Source organism: Chamaea fasciata, unplaced genomic scaffold (assembly GCF_029207755.1).
Source record: "Chamaea fasciata isolate MVZ Bird 193981 ecotype frontalis unplaced genomic scaffold, bChaFas1.0.hap1 SCAF_17, whole genome shotgun sequence".
NCBI classification, from domain to species: Eukaryota; Metazoa; Chordata; class Aves; order Passeriformes; family Sylviidae; genus Chamaea; species Chamaea fasciata.
In genome coordinates, this window is record NW_027094102.1 from 83,439 (window position 1) to 96,403 (window position 12,965).

Consider the following 12,965-nt stretch of genomic DNA (forward strand, 5'->3'; position numbering starts at 1 on the left):
GTACTTGGTTTTTAGGTTAATGTTGAATAGCAAAGTAGCCCCCATTCAGCGGGAAAAGAAAAAGAAAGTGTATACATATATCTCAGTGCCATTCTACTGAAAGCATGTCTTCAGTTCCTGTCAGCCACAGTGTCCGTGAGTTTTCCTTCTCCACAGGAAGGCTTCCCTGGAAGATGTGTACAAGCCGGAGCACCCAGCTGCCTCTTGCGCTGTGCTGTCTTTCAGCCCTCCCCGCTTCACCTCCCTGGAGGTTACCTGCATTTCACACCTCTCCCAGTTCAGTCATTCCACTTGGAAACTGCCTTTGCCTTCGGGTTATACTTGCACACTGCCAAAAGAATGCCAGGCTCATTCCTGCGCTTTGGGATGGTCTTTTGCTTACAGCATCACCAGGCTAGAAAAAGTTACGTTATCTCACTGGGAAGATTCACAAATACTCATCAGGCAACAGCCCTGGCAGACCTTCTGATTCAAAGCCTTTCAAGCACAAGAATGGGATACTTCCCAGTGATTTTGGATGCTGTCTATATTCTTCTGCATTGATTGCGCTTCAATGACCGCCCACAAAATTTGTTTGAATTTTAAAACCCCGCTGTGTTAAGAGAATCTTCCCCCACAAAACCGGGGGACAGACAGTAGAAAAGGTTTGACTGCAGCAATTTGCATTAAGTGTCCTTTGCAGGCTTTGACTATTTCCACCCACCCCTGAAAGAGCCTGGGAGACGGGCATTAACGGCCAATCATTAGGCAATGGCTTTTTGAGATAACAATCAGGCTTGCCTAGTATCAATGAGACCTGTTAAAATTAAGTCTTTGCCTTGCAGAGTCACTTTGTGTTGTCATGTGGGATGCTGAGATGTGACACAGCACGTCCTCTTCCCCTAAACAGGTTTAATCCCATCTTCTCATAATCTCAAAATTCTGTTTGTCCCTGCCATGGCATCCTGGTTATCAAACCAGCTGCCCAAGACTACGGAGGCATAGTCTGATATATGTGATACCCCGTTGTTTTTCTGGGTGTTAAAAGGGACAAGGTGAGGAATAAAAGTGGATTCAGATTCAAACACGAAGACCAAGTTGGTCAAAGTTCAGTGTAACCTCTGAAAAGAGGGGCCAGACTTTGGAAATTCAAATCTGGATGCATTCCAACTTCAGTTGGAACAGGAGGAGAGGAATAGTTTTAACACAATTAGTTTGGTCCTGTTAGAAATCTATATTATAGGGTTGGCTTTCCGCAAAATGTATGTTATATAAGTAATAATGTTGTAGTAAAAATATAAGTTTTTCTTTTATTTCTTCTATTAGTAAAGAAAACTAAGCATAGTAATATTCGCTAATATAGTATGCTTAAACTGTCTATTTAGCCAAAATAACATCCAATAAACATATAAAAAAGACTCTGCTATTTGCTTAAACTGTCTGTTTGGTCAAAACAACATCCAGTAAACATACAAAAAAACCCCTCTACTATTAATATACCAACTATCAAACATCTACCATCTAAAAAAAGCACAAACCAAAGCCCAAATTAAAAGTAATAACAAAAACACAAACAAAACCCACATACTCTAAAAAAGCAACCCCCCAAAAAAGCCATACAAAACAATTCCTAAAATATAAAAACTAATTTATAAAAAAATGAATATTCAACAAACTAATGCAATAAAAAAGTATCTAAAGTATAACTTTAATATAGCAAAGTGTAGACTTAGCTGAGTGCCAAGTCACCCAACCAACCCTATTTTGCTTTTTTAATCTCCCTTATAACTTTATTAAATTTATTTTTAAATTTTACATTTTAAAAAAATCTCGTTTTTCACAGTTCCATCATCTTTCACCTACTCACTCATGGGGTTTTGTTGATTTTTTTTTTTCCAGGAGAAAGATCAGTGTGAACATGCATAGCAGGATGTAAACAGTTGGATATTCATGTTTACCCACTTTACACCCCAGCACAGCCCCAGGAAGAAAAGATGCTTTCATTCCCCATTTCCAGAGTTGGTTCTAAGCTCTCTTTCCTGAGGACAGCTCTTACAGGAACTGGGAAATGAGTGTCCTGATTTATCCCCTTGAGTCCCTCATACCTTAAAAGAAGCACCAAATGACATTTGAAGGTAGTTTAGCAGGTAGTAGTGACAATTTGTTGGAACTTCTCACCGGTTCACTTTTCTGTATCACAAAAGATTACAGGGAACAACTTGGACTCTCTCAAAGTAACTTTAAGATGTTTCCCCACTTTGCAGTGAAGGTTTTAAGCCAAGCCTACACACTTCAAACTCAAGACCCGCTGGAGTCGGAACGCTGCGGGGATGAGGCAAGGAGGTGCCACCGGTGTGAGGAAAGAGAGAAGGTCCTTTTGCAGCCTGGAAGAGTCAGTGCTGTTTGCCCACTGAAATCCCCCACCCAGAGATCCTGCCAGGCGTAGGTCCCAGCTGGGTCCCCTCAGAGACCCGTGAGCCGAGGTGTAAGGGCTGCAGCGGCAGACTTGGCAGGGTCGGGCATGAGGGCCGAGGGCGCCTGGAGCAGGCAAGGCAGGGAAGTTGGGCTGCGGGGGACGGGGAGTGATGGGGAGCACCTGGCACCTGCCTCGGGAAAAACACAGGCGGGGAAACGCGGTCACGAGTCGCGGTGTGTGCAAGTCCGTGACAGTCCTCCAACCATTGCCAGGCGAGAACGATGGGGGAGACGGTGAGATGGAGCCTCTAGAGCAGAGGGAGGCGCGAACTGCTCGGAGAGGGGTGGGGAGAGCCGGGGAGGGCGGGCGAGGTGCAGCCGGCTCTGAGTCAGCCCGGCCGCGCGATGTGCGCGGAGAGCAGCGCCCGGCACGGCGCCGCCGGGAGCCCGCGTCCCTTCCCGTCCCCTCCCCGCCGCCCCCGCGTCCCGAGCGCCCGCGCCCGCCGGACCCGCTCCCGCCGCGGCCGCTGGCAGGGCTGCTCCGCCCTCGCCCTCCCTCTGCCCCTTCTCCTCCTCCGCCCGCGGGGCAAGGGCAGCCCCGAGGGCGCCAGCCGGGACCGGCCGCACCATGTGAGGCGGCGGGGCTGCCGCCCGCCCCGAGCCGCCCTCTCCCGCACCACGAGGGACGGGGATGCGGGGCAGCGCCCACGCCGCGCACAGGCAGAGCCCGGGCCGGTGCCGATGCTGGGGAACTGGGGCAGAGCCCGGGCCAGGGGAGTGGGGCCGGGCTGAATCCTACAGTCTGTACATCAGCCCTAGAATTTCTTTGTCACGCTAAAAGTGATTTGAGCTCGAGCCCTGGAGCATCCCCTTCCCAGGCCCAGTGATTTCAGCTCTTGACCCACAAGCTTTATTTCACGGCCAGCTCGCTTCTTCCAGCTCCACGTGCGCATTCCTCCGACTCTGGCAGCTGAAAATTCTCCAACGTCCACGGGGCAGGGTCTTCATCTTGGCCCCAGCTGAGCAGCCATTGAGCCCTGACCCCACCGTGTCTATGCCCACCCCGCAGTCAACATCCCAGCCCCAGCCCTACAGTGGGTATCCCTGACACGGGCAATATCCCAGCAGCACCAGCATTTCAGGAGCAATCTTACAGCAATCCCTTTTCAGCTCTCCACCCTCTCTCCCATTTCTGGGCTCAGTACCCAGCTACAACATCAGTATCACAGGCCTACAGTCATTTCAGCGCACCAATCTCACAGTCAGTTCGTCAGCCCTAAAGTTCCTATGTTACTCTAAAAGTGATTTGAGCTCGAGCCCTGGAGAGTCCCCTTCCCTGCCCCAGTGATTTCAGCTCTTGACCCACAGGCTTTATTTCACTGCCAGCTCTTGTTTCACTTTTGTCTCCATGTCTTCCCAGCACTGGCACATAATAACGTTGCTTTTGGTTCTCAGAGTATGGTTGTTGTTTTAGGTCTAACTCTGTGTTGTTTCAGCACAGCTCTTGTACCCACATTCCAGCCCCAACCTACTAATCCTTACTGCAGCAACAGCTCTACCATCCCTATCCCCCCCTTACAGTGATTTCAGCTCCAGTCACGCAGTTCCCGTCCCGGCTCCATACTCCCTAGACCAGCCCCACAGGGGTTTCACCCCAAACCCTACCATCTTTGTGTCTCCTCCAGCTCGGCTGTCTCAGCTCCAGCTCCTCAGCGTTCCGCTGCTTGCCGCTAAAAGCCGCTACTGCTTCTCCCTGCAGCCCAGGACTGTTGATAAGGCCACAAGTCAGTTATTATCATCGTTTCAATGTCCTTAGGAGCTCTACCACCCATCCTCCTGGGTTCCCAGCCCTGGGAACACTTGGCACCTGAAGCCCAACATCTGTCTTCCCCCTCTCGCTGGGTCTCAGCCCAGCACTTGCCCAAAGGCCCCCCTCACCTCCCCCAGGCAGCACCGGGGGCTGGGAAGAGCCACTGGGCCCCTGCTCCCCCATCCCAAAAAGTGCCCTTGTGTTGGTTCTCGGGCCCTGGTGCCCTCCGACCCCCCACACCCTCAGCCTCTGCTTGGTACCACAGGGCAAGGGCTGGCAACCCCCCAGGCATCTCCTGCAGGCCCTGAGCTGCAGCTCCATCCCCTTCTCCCGTGGCATTTATCCACTCCAGCCCCAGCATTCCCATTGCTCCTCATTGTTTTGGGCCGGCCTCTAGTGCCAAGATCCTTATTCCACACCCTGGGGCTTTATGCCTCCACTGGCCTCGCAACCGGTCTTTCAGCCCTAGCCCTACAACCTTTACTGAAGTAACAACAACTATCTAGCAAAAGAAAACAAAAATAAACCAAAATAATGTAATAAAGCGACGAAATTAATGAAACGGAGTAATAAAGAAAAAAATCATAATTATTTCGAATTAAAACAAAATAAAACATTAAAACTGAAAAAAATGCAGCTTTATTTTTGATATCTTAAGCGTTACTTTGTATCCAGAAACCACGGAAGCACTTCTCCCCTGGTAGCCCCAGCCGGTCTCCCCGCGCCGCACCAAGCCCCGCACCAGCCTCCGGCCGTCCGAGTCACGCAGGGCGCGGCGGAAAGAACCGGGCACGGCCGGCAGCGCTGCCCCAGGACACCGCCAGTCCCCACACGCTAGCACAGACAGACGCGGGAGTCGCGTGCGGGCTCACCGGCGCTCCCCTGACCGGAAGCCGCAAAGATCCCGTCCTGGCGCAGCCGCGCTCCTCCGGCGGCGCTCCTCCGACCACCCAGTCCCACCCGTCGCTCTCCGCGCCGCCGCCGAACTAGCGCCGAGACCCCTCAGGGCACGCTATTTATCCCCCAGGGCCGGGCCACCCCAGCCAATCACAACCTGAGGCAGCGGCGGCCGGGCCAGCCCAACCTATCACAGCGCAGTGTCGGCCCGCCAATCCCGGCCCGCCCGTTCCCGCCCCCCTCGGCTCCGCTACCCCCCGCTGTCCCCTCACGCCCCGCTCCCGCCATTCCGCCCGCTCCCCGCCGTCTCCCCGTTTCCCTGGGAGAACTCCCGGCCGGGACCTCAACGGGGAGCTCCCGCCGCCCTTCCCGGGTCCCGGCAGCACCTGCCGAGGCTGCGGCAGCGGAGGCACGGCTCCGCTCGTTCCCAAAGCCGGGGCGGCGGGAGGGACGCCTCAGGCGAACGGGGGACCGGGACCGGGCTGAGGGGCCGGGCCGCGACTGAGCGGGCTGATCTGGGCGGGACCGCGCCCGGATTGCAAGGGCGGCTGTGATTGGACGGGGCGGAGAAAGGCGGGCCGGGATTGGCGGGGCTTAGCAGCTGAGGCTGCAGCCAATGGGAGCGCGAGCGCTCAGGCGGGCGGAGCCAGGGGCGCTCGGGGGTCCGCGGTCGCCCGGGGTCCCGCTCCCGAGACCCCCGTCCCCTTCTCCGACCCTCCCTGAGCCCCGGTCCCGGCTGAAAGGCCCCTGCAGAGCCCCCACCGGAGCGCCCGTCGGCACTCGGGGCAGGGAGGGGCGTAGCCGGCAGCCCGGCCGGGAGCGGTTCCGAGTCGCCAAGGCGGACTCTGCGGTAGCAGCGCGGGCCAGGGAGCGGCGGCGACGTGGTGGGGAGGGGGGTCGGCGGCGGGGAGCGGGGGGGGCGTGCAGAGCCCGCTGCCGGCTGTGGGCGCCTCTTTCCCCGCAGCGGTTCCGCTTCTGCGGGGACTTGGGCCGCCCCGACTGGGTGCTGGCCGAGATCAGCGCTGGGAGGATCAGCACCCTGGCCAAGATATTCAAGTGCCCGCCCCCGCCTGCTGCGGGCCCGCTGCTCACCGCGGTGGGGGCCAAGCGTTTCAACATTACAATGGCATAATCAGCAACATTATTTAATCTCGTGTTCTTCATGCAAGCCTCAGCGTTAAGAACACTACCGGCCTCTTCTAGTAGTAATAATATGCGTATATTATGCATATGTTATTAGTATTAATATTTAGGTAAGAATTGTTAGTGTTAACACTGATAGTGAGTGTGTTAGCTGGTGTTTACCGTGGTGCTCTGCTCTCCCACAGTATGACAAGATCCCGAAGCTGCCCTTAGATGCAAAGTTAGGTGAGCACTGCTGTCCTTACCACGATCCCCTGATGGAGCCATGCTCCAGGCATGGGCAGCAGTGTGTCTGGGGATGCCTTTCCAAGGTGACAGAGCTCACCCCCCCTCCCGTCTGCAGAGTCGGGGGATTTGAAGGCGACCATTGCTGTCCTCGGCTTCATCCTCTCCAGCGCGGCCAAGCACTGGGTAGATGGTGAGTCTCTGTCAGGTGACCTGCAGCAGCTGGGACTGCCCAAAGGTTCCTCAGGCGTGCTGGGATGTTGCTGACAGTTCCCAGCCTTGCCTTCACATCCAGATGGAGGGCAGGCTGGCTGCTGTGCTGTCCTCTGTCACCTCCCTTCTGTCCATCAGTCCCTGGGGCCTCCCCAGGTGCTTTGGTGGAGTTTGGCAGCTTCAGGTCTGGTGTGAGCAGAGGGGTTCTTCTCTTGTCTCCCCTCAAGAGCAGAGCATGCCAGCGCCTTGTGCCATTCCTTTGAGGAGAAGCAGAGCCCCTTCCAGGACTGGCTCAGTGCCTGCAGCCTGAGGTGTGAGCGGGGTGTTGGGTCTTAACAGGAGTGTGGGGGTCAGTGTAAATCACCATGCTGGAGTGAACCGGGGTGCTGACACCATCCCACTCCCCACCGTACTGACCCAGCTGGGCTCAGTGTGCTGGCACGTGGATTACACCCTCAGCTCCAGCGAGTTGCAGGAGGTCAATGAGCCCGTGGTGCACCTGACCTTCAGTGTGCGGGACAGAGTGTGAGAAAATGACAGCTGTCCCTGCAATGCTCTCGGCCAACAAGTTCCAGGTGCTGCTGGCAGGTGAGGCGCCCGGAGGGGTGGCAGCAGGGAGGATTCTGCAGGGGAAGGTGCTGTGGGAGGCACGCTGGGAAGGGGATGCTGGAAGGGATGCTGCAATACCAGCAGCTCCCCCACATCTCCGTCCTCTCTCTGCAGTTCTGAAACAGCCCTGCCATTCCCTCCATCTGCCCCAGACCGCTCACCATTCATTTGCAGGCTTGGTTTGATAACCAGGATGCCATGGCAGGAACAAACAGAACTTTGAGATTACAGAAGATGGGATTAAACCTGTTTATGGGAAGAGGAGAGATTCAATCAACCCCCTACGAAAAAGATGCTGTAAAATGCATGAGCTGTTTGTATGATCTTTTAACCTAATTATTGTAGTAGAAACTATTAACCTTCCTGAAATGGTATACAAGCTTTTGGAAAACCTCAGTGAAATCAAATTCTGATCACTGAATCAGTCTTCCTGTGTCTCCTTCAATCGCCAGTAGCTGAAGGGCCAAGGAAGGGACGTGCTCGTGGGAGGAGGAAAGTGACTGCTGCTCCAGCCTTGCCTGAGGTGCCTCCAAGTGTCAGAAGAAGCTGCTGGACATCTGCTCGCAGGGCCAAAGGTGAGACTGGCAGTCCCTGTGGGGGCTGTGGGGAGCTCTCCCACAGCCCATGGGGCAGAGCCAGATATGCCCTCTGACTCCTCATTTCCCTCTTCCTTCTCCAGGTGCAGCCCCTGCCATGTGAGTGTCACCTGCTGCCACCTCCTGAGGGACATTTAAGGGGCCAAGAGGAGCTCAGGCAGGGCCTGGCCACAGACGGAGCTGCCCTGTACCTGTCCTCACGCTTCTTTGCTGCTGTTGCACCCTGCCAGTGTGGGAGGGAGAAGCTGAGCCTGGTGGTGGGGCTTTTTATGGCCGGCCACAGGCATTTCAGGGGAAAAGGGTGAAAACCACATGCTGTGCTGGACTCTGACTCTTTCCTCTCCCTCTTCCCTTTCCGGCTGCGGATCCACTGCTTTTAGTTGACTAATAAAGTATTTTGCGTAGAAATCACCGTGCGTGCCTTTTCATGGGAAGGATAAATCCCTGTGCCCAGTCTCTTCCCCACAGGGGCTGAAGCAGACTTCCCCTCCACCTCATCCCCAAAAAATAAAGGTAAGCTCAGCCTCCCCAGTCCCAGGAGTGAGATGCTGCTCAGAGGCAGACACTAAAAGAGCAACTACAACAAAGCCCCTGGGAGGAGGAAGGTCAGTGCAGTTACCTGGAAACAAGTTAAAAAAACAGGCTCCAGCTTGTTTTTACATAATCCTCTTGATTTTTTTGTGTTTCCTCTTCTGCAAGGGTGGTGCAAGGGACAGGCAGAGGGAGAAGGAAGGGAGTAGAGTGTGTTTCTACACTCACTGCTAGGCAAGATGAAGGCTGCAACACAGGAGTCACTGTGGAAGCTGCTGCTCCCCACACCTCTATGGCTGGAGCAGAACTTGTGCACACCAGCCTTTCTGCACCTTTGTCCACACTTAAAGAACTCAGAACTCGCTCAAGACCACCTACCCTGGCTGGGCAGTGGGCAGCTGTCCTCCTTCCCTGAGGAGCAGGGCTGTTCAAGCGCGTCTCTGCAACACTTGGGTGCAGGACATGGGGACACTGCTGTTCCCTGGAACTGCTGCCTTGCACAACGCTCGGGATGGGGAACAGCTCAGTCTGTGATTTGAGCTCACAGTGTTGGCCTGGGTGGTTGCAGGAGGACCAGGAGGTCAGAGAGCACACGAAGGCTGCAAAGGAAAGCCTCAGGCCCTGTGGCTCCAGCAGCAGGTGGCCCCACACAGCCAGATGCTACAGGAGGTCACAGCTGGGGGACAAAGCACAGGGCTGAAGGGACTGATCTCCATCGCCACATGCCCCAGCCCTTCTGCAGGGACTCACAGCATCGCCTCCGTAACGGGGAGGGAGGCCTGGAGCCGGGCGGTGACTGTGCTGCCATGGGCCTCGTACAGCCAAACCACCAGAGCCTCAGCCCTGTCCTCGGCCTTTGGGGCAGCTCAGACAGACGAGACAGGCATCATCTCTCCAACACCAGTTGCTGTGCTCAGCTGAGCCTGGCCACCACTCGGTGTGGGTGAAAGAGCAAGCCCTGCCCAACAACAGCACCTCAGCCCCCTGCCCTCCCCTCGTCCACCCCAGCACCTGCCTGACAGTCTCCAGCACGATGGCGCGTGAGCTGACAGAAAAGGCACTCCAGGATGGGCACTGGGCACAGCTGGCTGGACCACATGGAGGGGGCAATTCAAACTGTGGGCTTGCTGAATCACACCAGCCTCCTGAACGGAACCTGCAGCACAAGAACCTCCCTCCAGTCAGCCTCTGTACACTGATGGGCAGCACGACGGAGAGGGATTAAAAAAGAACAGGGACAGCAAACAGGACACAAGGATCCCATGGGAAACAGTGGCACGGGGAGCACCACAAAGCCACAGAGAATAAGCATGAACACGAGGCGTGGAGAAAGATGGAGAAAAAGAGAGAGTGCCAAACACATGGCAAGGACAGAGGGATACAGAGACAAAGAGGGAAACAAGGACCCAGAGAGGAAATGACCACAGCACACCAGTGGGGAAAGACAGGCAAGATGCTTCTCACTCCAGCCACTACACAAGTGCAGCTTCCCTGGAATTTCATGCTCCGCATCTCTTCCAAGCTCAACAGGTGAACAAACAGGTACCGCAAACACCTCCTTTCTTTGGACAAACCCATTGGGAGAACCTGGAATCCAAGGATGGATCTTAACATGGCAGTCCCACTTGCTACTCTCCACCTTTTCTCCAGCTTAGTCCTGGGCTGGAAAACAAAAAACAACAAACACTTAAAAACCAATCTAGAGGTGTCTTGAGGATGCCCAGGCCTGGGAGAAAGAGAGGTCCCACTACGACCCTCTTGGCCTTTTCCCACTCTGAGGACCTGTGGAAATGCCCATACAGTTCCTAGGTGGACAGCCTGGGATGTTTTCTGCACACCAAATGCCACAGCCCTAAGCACCAGAAACCGGAAGATGGTCGGGATTGCAATTCACAGCCTCAGTGAAACCTGTGTGGGACAGCCAAATCATCAGTGTGCAGAGGAATTAAAAGTCACCATTTTTAAAAGTTAAAATATCCATGGAAGTTACTGGCTACTTAAAACAGTGTGCTTCATACAGCCTCCCATGCTTATGGATTTATCAAAAGAAGCAGCTTCAGGTTCCTTCCTTTTGGAGCCCAATTCCAAACAGGAAACTTCTCACATCTGCTCCTGAGAGAGACAAATGGAACTTCAGGAGCTCAGGAAAGCGACTCCCTCCCCTGAGTCACGTCTCACCTGTCCGAGCACCCACAGAGCTTTTATACTACCTCTCTCTCAGCTTTCCACGTTCATTTAAATGTAAGAAGCCTGCAAGCTCTGCCCCAGCCGCATCTTCCCTGCGCCCCAGCACTGCCCCACCCGCTCAGGTGCTGCTCCCTTCTGCTGCGCTGCCCCTCGCCACGGGGCCGAGGTGGGAGAAACCGCAGGTTTTGCTTCCCAGGAAAGGCTCCGCCGGGCGGCCCCAGCCGGCCCCGCTGCTCCTCCCCGGCTCCGTGCCCGCGTCGGGACCGCCTTCGCCCCACGCAGCCCCGGCCGCCCGCTCCCGGCCCGGCTCCGCTCGGGGCCGCCCCCCGCGGCTGCCACCGCCGTCCTCGGGGCTTCTCCCGGGACCGGCCGTTCTCCGCTCCGCTTCAACCGCGCTGCGGCAGCTCCCGCCCTCCTCCATTGTCAGCACAGCCCTCACGGCCGCCACTGCCGCAGCCGGGGCCCGCGCCCGGCGCTCCCGAGCCGCTGCCGGCGGCCCCGCGGGGTGTTACCGGTCAGTCTCCCTTTCTTTACCTGAGTCCCAGCCAGGTTTTCCGGGCAGCTTTCAAGAAATGTGGCTGTAACTGCAGATCAAAAATGAAGTAATTGTGATAGCATAACTGGGGTGAGGAATGACTTTCTGGGTGTGAACAGAAAGCAGCCGCTGCTGCTGGTCGGGCCGGCCGCCGCCCGGCTCCAGCAGCGACAACGAGTGCTCCCGCTCCGGGCACAGCGGCCCCCGACATCGCCTTCGAACCGCCGGCCGAGGAAGCGACAGGGAGGGCGGGCACCGGTCCGGGATCACCCCGAACTGCCCTCGGCTGAGTCCGGCTGCTGGCCGAAAGTCGGCGATTTTCGTCAAGCCTCGGCTATTTTCGGCTGCACTCGGTTACAATAGGTTGCGAGCAGCGTGCCAAGACTTCCGCCCTTCATCGCCGCCATACTGGTTGAGGCTGAAGCCACTTCCGGTCGAACCGTCATCTTCAGTGCGGGCACTCGCTGGGGTGCCTCCCCGCTGCTGGCACAGGCGCCTGGCTCAATGGACCGCCGGCAGCGGCGCGGTTGAGCCCCCATCCCGTGTCCGCACACCCGCAAACGCCGCGGAAAATCGCGCCCGGACGGCTCCGGGGTCCGGGTCGCGCGCGCAGGCAGCCGGCTGCCACGCGCCCGGGCTCCTTGCCTTTTTCCCTCCCTTTCGGCCCCGAGCTGCGGGCGGGCGGCAGCGCCGCCCCCGAGCTCACAATGCGGGGCTGCCACGCGCGTCGGGGACGGGCGGGGGGGACAGCTGCACTACCGCTCTTTGCCCACAGGGTGGCAGCATTGCCGCACGGCTCCGGCGGGACGGGCGGGGGGGACAGCTGCACTACCGCTGTTTGCCCACGTGGTGGCAGCACTGCCGCGCGGCGGCGCGGAGCGGAGCCATAAACGAACGTGCCCAGGAATGCCCTGGCGAACAGCCTCCGGAATAAACGGCCCAAAAGACCCCCGAGCACACCTGCGAGAGCCCTGCCAGCAACCAGACCGAAACAAAAAAGCCTTTCGTTCAGGCTCTATTTCAATATTTTTTATCTTTGTGATTCTGATATTTACATTCATCATTACAATTCATCTTTTATATTATGTACATTATACATCATGTATTATGTTTATTATACCATTATATTTATTATATATATTAAATATAGAAAGTTATATAAAAATAATTTATTATTTATTATGTAATGTTATAAATAATACATTTCATTTAAATATGATTATGTACATTATAGATGTTTATATTATGTATATTACATATATTTATAAAACGTGTAGTATGTAATAGTATATTGTGTATTTATTATTGATATTATTTTTCATATCCTATACTTTTTGTTATTTTTCTTTTTCATTATTTTTTAAATTCGTTTGTTTATATTTTAAACGATATTTTACACTAGATGAATTCATTAACCTAACACATCAGAAACACAATTTATTTGAATTAAATGAGCCTGGTTTTCTAAGGGGTAAAGTTTTAATCTTTATTTAGATAATATGGGCATATTTCCTCTATCTGTATGGGGTTTTTTTTTGGTGGGTTGCGGGGGAGTTTATTTTGGGGGTTTTCTTTTTTTGTTCGCTTTGTTTTGGATTTCTTTGCTAATAAACAAGCAGGGTCGGAGAGTTCAAAATAAAACGTCTACTTTGTTTTTATTGCCCCCTCTGAAATACGCCTCGACAGCCTGGACAGCAGGCTGCTGCTGGTAACACTGTGCACGGGTAGGAGGAGACCTGGTCGGGGCTGGGAAGGAAAAAACGGCACCACGGTGGTCACAGCTTTCTCCCTTCAGGAGTTTTATGGAGCAGAAAATACAGAGCTT

At 54.9% G+C, this 12,965-nt stretch overlaps 2 long non-coding RNA genes across 3 annotated transcripts; one reads left to right on the forward strand and one right to left on the reverse strand.

Moving 5' to 3' along the window:
• Nucleotides 1-7,197: 7,197 nt before the first annotated feature.
• LOC136298331 (uncharacterized) lies at nucleotides 7,198-8,099 on the forward strand. Of its 2 annotated transcripts, XR_010723297.1 has the most exons (4): nucleotides 7,198-7,270; nucleotides 7,466-7,604; nucleotides 7,744-7,866; nucleotides 7,971-8,099. It is a non-coding gene; the product is annotated as an uncharacterized lncRNA (long non-coding RNA). The 2 variants fall into 2 exon arrangements; XR_010723296.1 differs by lacking the exon at nucleotides 7,198-7,270 and having other exon boundaries at nucleotides 7,522-7,608.
• Nucleotides 7,451-11,537, reverse strand: LOC136298332 (uncharacterized). The gene is made up of 3 exons (XR_010723298.1): nucleotides 11,140-11,537; nucleotides 9,434-10,080; nucleotides 7,451-7,537 (listed from the first exon to the last, which is right to left on the reverse strand). It is a non-coding gene; the product is annotated as an uncharacterized lncRNA (long non-coding RNA).
• Between the last annotated feature and the right edge of the window lie 1,428 nt (nucleotides 11,538-12,965).